We start from the raw sequence: 8,409 nt of genomic DNA, 5'->3' as shown, positions 1-8,409 counted from the left end.
TGCCTGGCACATATTCATGACTTTGACAAATGAGCGAATGAAGGGCTTTCCAAGGTCTGATGAAGTATCCACAAGAATATGCACCTGCTTCTGACTTCATGCTTTCTAAGCATCCTCTGACAAGAGACTTGAGCCTCATAACCAGCTAGGGGATGTCCTGGGAGACACATGTGACTGATAATAATATCATAATAGTTAACCTTTAGGTTAACCCAAGGTTAATATTGTTAACCCTTCTGTAGGGTTTACTATGCACTATGCACTGTCTGCTCTATATAACTCATAATAACCCTATGAAGATAGAAATACTATCATTCCCATTTCAGAGGTCAGAAAAGTGAGGCCCAGAGGGTCCAAGTAGCTTACCACCAGATCACAGGGCTAATAAGTGACCAAGCAGGAATCAAGCCAGGCGGTCTGGCTCTAGAGGCCAAGTTTTTCTTTTTTTTTCAAACAGCTTTATTGAGATATAATTCATATGTCATACACAAGTCACTCATTCATGAGTGTCATTCAATGGCTTTTAGTATGTTCAGATTTGTGCCGCATCACCACACCAATTAGAGAACATTTTCAGCACCCCAAAAAGACACCCCATCGCTCCTAACACTCAATTCCATTTGTCCCCAACCTCCTCCCCCAGTCTCAGTAAACCTAATCTACTTCCTGTCTTTAAGGCTTTGTTTATTCTGGACATTTCGTGAAATTGGAATTATACAGCCTGGGGCCTTTTAAAAATGTATTTAGTTTATTTTAGGTTCCACTGGGTCTTCATTGCTGTGCGCAGGTTTTCTCTTATTGCGGCCGCCAGGGGCTACTTTATAGCAGCCCCTACTCTCTACAGCACAGGCTTTAGGGCTTGCAGGTTTCAGTAGTTGAGGCACAGGGGCTTAGTTGCTCCACAGCATGTGGACTCTTTCCAGACCGAGGATTGAACCTGTGTCTCCTGGCAGGTGGATTCTTAACCACTGGACCACCAGGGGAGTCCCAGCCAGTGATCTTTTGTGACTGGTTTATTCCACTCAGCATGTTTCTGAGGTTCATCCATGGTGCGATATATACCAGCACTCCATTCCTTTTCATTATAGAGTAATTTTCCAGCATATGGATAGACCACATTTTGTTTACCCATTCATCAGCTGGTGGCCATTTGAGCTCTTTCCATTCTTTGTCTATTATGAATAGTGTTGCTATGAACACGTGTGGATGTGTTTTTGTGTGGATGTGTGTTTCTTTGGTAGATAGCCACCTATGAGTGAGATTGCTGGGTCATGTGGTACAGAAACCAGGCTCTTAAACGCTTCACTATACAGCCTCCTGTAGTGAATAAATACCTTGAGCCAAATGGTCAGTTTGGCTTAAATGATATCAGTCTTTTTAAATATATATATTAACAAATATTTATTTGGCCACCCTGGATCTTAGTTGCAGCATGTGGGATCTAGTTCCCTGACCAGGGATCAAACCCAGTCCCCCTGCATTGGGAACATAGAATCTTAGTCATTGGACCACCAGGGGATGATATCAGTCTTGAGGGTCTTAATGCAATTAACACCTGCCTGACCCTAGAATCTGATCACTTCCAGGTGACCCAAGAAGTGAGCGGTTGGCCTGAGAATGACAGAAAATGCCTCCAGAGGAAAAACTATTACCAGTTTCAGAGTCCTCTATAAGATCCTTCCCGAACAAAGTTTATGCTACTTCATTTTCTAAGAGGAGAGATGGATTTGAACCCATCCACCTGCCTCTTTTTATCTATGGTCCTTTCGGATCAGGGGCAGAAACTTAGGAGGTGACTGGTTAGTGTCTGGAGGTGCTGTCAATATCCGAAAGTAGAATACCCTTTTTTTCCAAAAAATTAGTCATTTAGGGATCAAGTGCCACTGAGGTCTTTCCCAGCCCTTCAGCTCAGGCTCGAACCACCTGTCAGCCCCTTAGGACCAAGGCTCATCCACTCATCGTGATGGACATTTCTCCCCAGGGAGCTTGTCCCACTTCCAGGGTCAGGATGTGTAGATGGAAGCAAATTAGCTATGGGACTCTCAAGATCCACCAGCCTTAGAGAAAGATCAGAACAGGGACTTTCCTGGTGGTCCCATAGTTAAGACTCCTCACTCCCAATGCAGTTCGATCCCTGGTGATCCTACATGGCACAACTGAGAGTCTGCGTGCCACAACTAAGAAGCCTCATACCACGTACCATCACTAAGAGCCAGCACAGCCAAAACAAATCACTAAATATAATATTAAAAACAAAAAAAGAAGGAGCAGGGTGGATTTGCCTGCAGGAAACACCTGGGACCACCCCTTCAGGTGTCTCTGCTGAGCTCTGGACAAGGCTTTGTCAGATCAGTGGTGTCACACCCCTCAGCCCACCTTGCCCACCTGAGGGGGCCAGCCTCAGGGGCCCGCTGGCACGGTAAGGACTGCATGATCAATGTCAGCTCAGAAAGCAGGTGCCCCCGGGGAGGCACTCTGTAGCTCAGGAGAAAACAGCCCCAAGCCTGAGCAGGTCATCGAGGGTGTAACCGTCAACGAACACAGGTTGTTGCCTTGGTTTTGTTTTGATTTTATCATGGGTGTGGTGACTGTGCTGTTCAGAACCAAACGAACTTTAGTATTGCCTGGATGTCTTTATTGGACTGAAGCTCAGGTCTATTTGCTGTTCTCATAATAAACCCTTGAATTCACTTGCCACCTTTCCTTTGGGTGAGAGTTGGACCGTAAAGAAGGCTGAGTGCTAAAGAATTGAAGTTTTTAAATTGTGGTGCTGGAGAAGACTCTTGAGAGTCCCTTGGAGAGCAAGGAGATCAATGCAGTCCATCCCTAAAGGAAATCAACCCTGAATATTCACTGGAAGGACTGATGCTGAAGCTGAAGCTCTCATACTTTGGTCACCTGATTCGAAGAGCCGATTCATTGGAAAAGATCCTGATGCTGGGAAAGATTGAAGACAAAAGAAGATCGCGTCAGAGGATAAGATGGTTAGATAGCATCACTGACTCAACGGACATGAATTTGAACAAACTCCTGGGAGATAGTGAAGGACAAGGCAGCTTGGTGTGCTGCAGTCCAGGGGGTCACAAAGGGTCGGACATGACTTAGCGACAGAACAACAGCAACAGAGCATTTTTTTACTGATGACCTAGGACATCCCTGTGAAATGGGCTACAGAGCTGATTAACATCTTATCATATCCGTAGCCTAGAAGGCCGAAAAGTAGGACAACCAGGCCAGGTGGTTTTGCTTAGGATCACGTAATAAATGGACTTCCCTGGTGGCTCTGACGGTAAAGCGTCTGTCTACAATGCGGGAGATGTGGGTTTGATCCCTGGGTCGGGAAGATCCGCTGGAGAAGGAAATGGCAATCCACTCCAGTACTATTGCCTGGAAAATCCCATGGACAGAGGAGCCTGGTAGGCTACAGTCCATGGGGTCGCAAAGAATCGGACACAACTGAGCAACTTCACTTCACTTCACTTCAGGTAATAATGGGCTGTGGGTCGAGGACTGAAAATAAGTCCCAAGCTTGTCATTCAATACACGCTGCCCACAGTCTGAGAGCTTAAGCCCAGTTTACGAGGGGAGGGGACACGTGGTGGGGGAGCAGATTCCTGGGGCCTGCACCCCCGCACCCTCCAGATCCCAGTCAATTCAAACATGCCCTTTCAACTCCTAGACTGGAAGGGAAAATCCTGGCTTAACTTGAAGGTACAGTATGTAGCTGTCTTTGTTTTCTTTATTCTCGATAAACAGCCAGGCGAATCCAGGCTATTCCATAGTTGCAGAAGAACAATTTGGCTCAAGTTATTCATGTGTAGTTGAAGATTTAGAAACTGAAAAAGTGATAAAGACCAAATTTACCTGATTGGGGGGGGCGGGGAGAGAAAAAAACTCAATAAGAAAAAACACATAGTTTTCAATTTTTCTATTTGGCATTGTAATATCAATTGCTTGATAGAAGTCATAATTCCCAAGTTAAGAATGATGTTTGAGAGGTCGTCTAGGGGGAGAAATTATGTTCCTGAAAGATAAACATTTGAATTTCCCTTACCAAATGAATTCTCACTGAAAGAAGTATTGCTCCTAAAGGGGGAAAAAAATCAGTTCTTGGAAGATGAAAAAAACAAGATTTTGTAAGAGTTTGTGGTCTTCCAAAACTCAACTCTACCCTACACAATCTTATTTCTTAGTATTTAATTTCCTTCATGAAGGAGAAATTCAGTTTACTTTTTCCCTCTTGGGGGAAATTTTTTGTAAAAAAAAAAAAAAGTTAAAGTTTAAAACACTGGTCTAGGACTTCCCTGGTGGTCCAGTGATTAAGAATCTGCCTGCCAATGCTGGGGACACCAGTTTGATCTCTGGTCTGGGAAGATCCCACGTGCTGCAGGACAACTAAGCCCGTGCGCCACAAACTACTGAGCCTAAACTCTAGAGCCTGTGCCCGGCAACGAGAGAGGCCACTGCGACGAGAAGCCCATTCATTCACCACAGCTAGAGAGCAGCCCCTCTTGTCACAACTAAAGAAAGTCTGGGCGCAGCCGTGAAGACCCAGTGCAGCCAAAAATAAACATAAATTAAAAAGAAAAAACACACTGCTCTAAGAGAAGCTTCCATGTCTCATGGGAAGACGCCTTTAGCCACAGAACATCTCTAGCTCCGATTTTGTCTAGAAGTCTTGATTACTACTTGGGAGTCAGACTCCCAGGGTTGCAACACTGGGATGGTGGCAATCAGTCCTGCATAACCCGGAGGGTAGCATCATGCTAGGATCTGTCAGGGCCATGGGTGAGCGCTGAGAAAGGAGAGCTTCCCAGGGCTCAGGCTGTCTTCATCCCTTTTGCTTCCACATGGCTCACTCCAGGGGTTGCTGCCATTTGCAAATGGTTAATTTCAAGAGCATCACGAATACAAACTTTGAGAAGGAAGGTGGGAGAATCTCCCTTAAATGTTGTGTTGGTGCTGGCACCAAATCATTGTGACCCTCATTATTTAAAATCAAATATATGTCCCCAAGGCTTCTCTGGTAGCTCAGTGGTAAAGAATCTGCCCGCCAATGCAGGAGCCTCAGGAGACTAGGGTTCGATCCCTGGGTTGGGAAGATCCCCTGGAAAAGGAAATGGCAACCCACTCTAGTATTTTTGCCTGGGAAATCCCATGGACAGAGGAGCCTGGCCGGCCACAGTCCACGGAGTTGCAAAAGAATTGGACACAACTTAGTGACTAAACAACAACGTATGTCCCAAAACACTTGACCTTGGACAGAACCTTCAGACCAAGAACCTTCCTTGCTGCTGTTTCCCAGGGTCTGTTATTCAAAGGCAGCCCACCGAAGGTGGTTGCTTGGGAGGTCGAGGTGGAGAGAGAGTTACTTGGACTGGAGGTGGACAAGGACCCACTCCTGATCAAATGAGATGACGCACATGAAGATCCTGGGTTAGATGAGACAAAGCACGTGAAGATGCGTGGCTTGCAGTATCTGACTTTTGGAATCTTAGTTCCCGACCAAAGGATCGAATATCTGCAGTGCAAGCACAGTCTTAACCACTGGACCACCAGGGAATTCCCTGTGAAGATGCTTTTATGCTGCAAAACTATAGAAAGTATTTTATAAATCCTCTCCCTAACGGTGTGAATAAGATACATGAAGCGAGGCAAGTTTATTTAAGGGTGATGACCAGATCCTTGCCTTGATTTCAACACAAAAACTTGGAACAATTGATGGCTCTTTATAAAACTTCTTTGCTATCTTTGGGTTATAGGGGCTTCATGAGAGTGTGTGATATACTATCAGCTGTTAGTCCACCTGGCCTTCTGCAGCCTCATCTCGAATTGCTGGCTGCTTAGCTATTTTTCATTGCAATCCCTTCTTTTCTTCTGTGTCCATAGAAACTAGCAGTTATGCGGGGACTTGTCCTTTCACAGGGCCTTTAAGATTCTCACAGCTTTGCTCTGAGCCCAAGAGCTTTCCAGCTTCAGCCAGATATAGGGCTGGTGCACGTACTGGTGGCATCTTCAAACTCAAACCAGAAGTGTCCCCTTTTCCATTTGAATGCTGCCTGAGATGTGTCCCACTGAGAGGGTCCTGGCTCAGGATCTGCTTTCGGGGGATCAGAGGCTTCAGACTTTGATAAGCCCATGAGTCAGTCATTCTGCATAATAATCAGTGCCCCCAACACGAAGACACATGTACTGAGAACCCAGCTTTCCTTTGGCCGAAGAATGTGCATTAAATCTGTTCCATCTCTTTTGTGGCTTTTAAGGGCTTGCTTGACAAAGGAGTTTGTGAGAAAGTTCCTAATAAGTTTGGCAGCTGACACATCAGTGTTCTTTCAGCTGTGGAGGCAGCAGGCTGTGAGGGTGACAAGTGGGGCCCAGGGCTTCCCTGGTGGTCCAGTGGCTAAGAATCCGCCTGCCCGTGCAGGGGATGTGAGTTCGATACCTGATCGCGGAAGATTCCATACGCCAAGGGGCAGCTAAGCACACAAGCCGCAACTCCTGAAGCCCAGGCACCTAGAGCCCGTGCTCCCCAACAGGAGCCCCCACCATGAGGAGCCCCCTTGCTGCAACTAGAGAAAGCCTGTGCCAGCAGTGAAGGCCCAGCACAGCCATAAATAAATACAGAAAGATTTTTAAAATAACAATAAAGCACTCTTTAAAAAACAAGTGAAAATGTTAGCCACTCAGTTGTGTCTGACTCTTTGAAGTGAAGTGAAGTGAAGTGAAGTCGCTCAGTCGTGTCCGACTCTTTGCAACCCCATGGACTGTAGCCTACCAGGCTCCTCCCTTCGTGGGATTCTCCAGGCAAGAGTACTAGAGTGGGTTGCCATTTCCTTCTCCAGGGGATCTTCCTGATTCAGGGATCGAACCTGGGTCTCCAGCATTCCAGGCAGATTCTTACTGGGGCCAATTAAACCCATGTTTGAATAGCAGACCTGATACTTATCAGTTATGGGACCTCTCTCTCGAAGCCTCCGTTTCTTCACCTGTAGAATTTGGGTAACTAGAGAAACTTCTCACTGACTTGTGCTTTTGTTTGGTTGGTTGGTCATGCCACGCAGCTTGTGGGATTTTAGTTCCCCCACCAGGGATTGAACCTGGGCCCTTGGCAGTGAGAGCAAGGAATCCCAACCACTGGGCCACCAGGGGATTTCCTGGCTTGTTAAATAAGAAAGTGAGATAATGAACAGAAGATGCTGAGCCCAACGCCTAGGCCACAGTGAGTGTTTAGTCAAAGGCAGATGCAGTCCTTGTGAAATGGGGAGCTGAGTAAGACAGAGGGAAAAATCTTATTTGGAAGAAAAGGAGTTAAGTGGTGTGCTTTGGCGGCACACATACTAAAATTGGAACGATGCAGAGAATGTTAGCACGGCCCCTGTGCAAGGATGACACGCAAATTTGTCAAGTGTTCCATAGTTTTGAATTTCTGTATGACTCAGGAAACTCAACCTGGGGCTCTGGAACAATCTAGAGGAGTGGGAAGGGGTGAGATGTGAGAGGGAGGGGATGTATATACATATACGTATGGCTGATCCATGCATTATGGCAGAAACCAGCATAATATTGTAAAGCAATTATCCTTCAATTAAAAATAAATAATTTTTTTAAAAGAAAATAAAAAAGGAGTTAAGTGAAATTCCACACAGAGTTTTATAAACCTTATGTTAAAAAAATTATCATATTTATTTGGGGATATACCTATTCATGCACATGAATAATTCAAAAGAAACAAAGAAGGATAAAAAATAGGTCTTCCTCCCATCCCTCATCTCACAGTTCCCCTCTGTGAGGCAACTAATATGCTAGTTTCCTGAGAATCTTCCCAGAAATTTTCAATATTGAAAAAATTTGTTTGAAATAGACTCACAGACTTAGAAATCAAAGTTATGGTTGCCAAAGGGGAAAGAGATAAATTAGGAGTTTGGAATTAACAGATACCTACTACTAAAAATAAAATACGACTTCCCTGGCAGACCAGTGCTTAAGACTCCACACTTCCAATGAGAAGTAGGTTTGATCCCTGGTCAGGGAACTAAGATCTCACATGCCAAAAACAAAAAGGTAACTAACAAGGACCTGCTGTATAGCACAAGGAACTGTACTCAATATCTTATAATAATCTATAAGGGAAAAGAATTTAAAATATATATATATATATAAATGAATCATTTTGTTCTACACCTGAAATTAACAGAACATCGTAAATCAACTATACTTCCTTTTTTTTTTTTTAAATCAGCTTCAGAGGGAAATGAGTTTTGAAGGGCAGAAGACATTGATGTAGTAAAGACAGCTGCCTGTGTGTTCTTGTTGGACCCCAAGTGGAGGGAGTATTTTGAAAGCATATTTAATTCTCTGCAGCCTGAGCCAGACTGGGTGAAGTCTTCTTAGCTATAATAAGACCCACGG

General features: G+C 44.9%; 1 non-coding gene across 1 annotated transcript; it reads left to right on the top strand.

Annotated features, from left to right (window-relative positions):
- The first annotated feature begins 7,317 nt into the window (after positions 1-7,317).
- LOC120867517 lies at positions 7,318-7,420 on the top strand. Its single transcript, XR_005721939.1, has one exon. It is a non-coding gene; the product is annotated as a U6 spliceosomal RNA (small nuclear RNA).
- The last annotated feature ends 989 nt before the right edge of the window (positions 7,421-8,409 follow it).

This window comes from Oryx dammah, unplaced genomic scaffold (genome assembly GCF_014754425.2).
Source record: "Oryx dammah isolate SB20612 unplaced genomic scaffold, SCBI_Odam_1.1 HiC_scaffold_8, whole genome shotgun sequence".
Taxonomy (NCBI): domain Eukaryota; kingdom Metazoa; phylum Chordata; class Mammalia; order Artiodactyla; family Bovidae; genus Oryx; species Oryx dammah.
The sequence above is the reverse complement of the archived record's forward strand: the minus strand, read 5'-3'. Positions and strand labels throughout refer to the sequence as shown.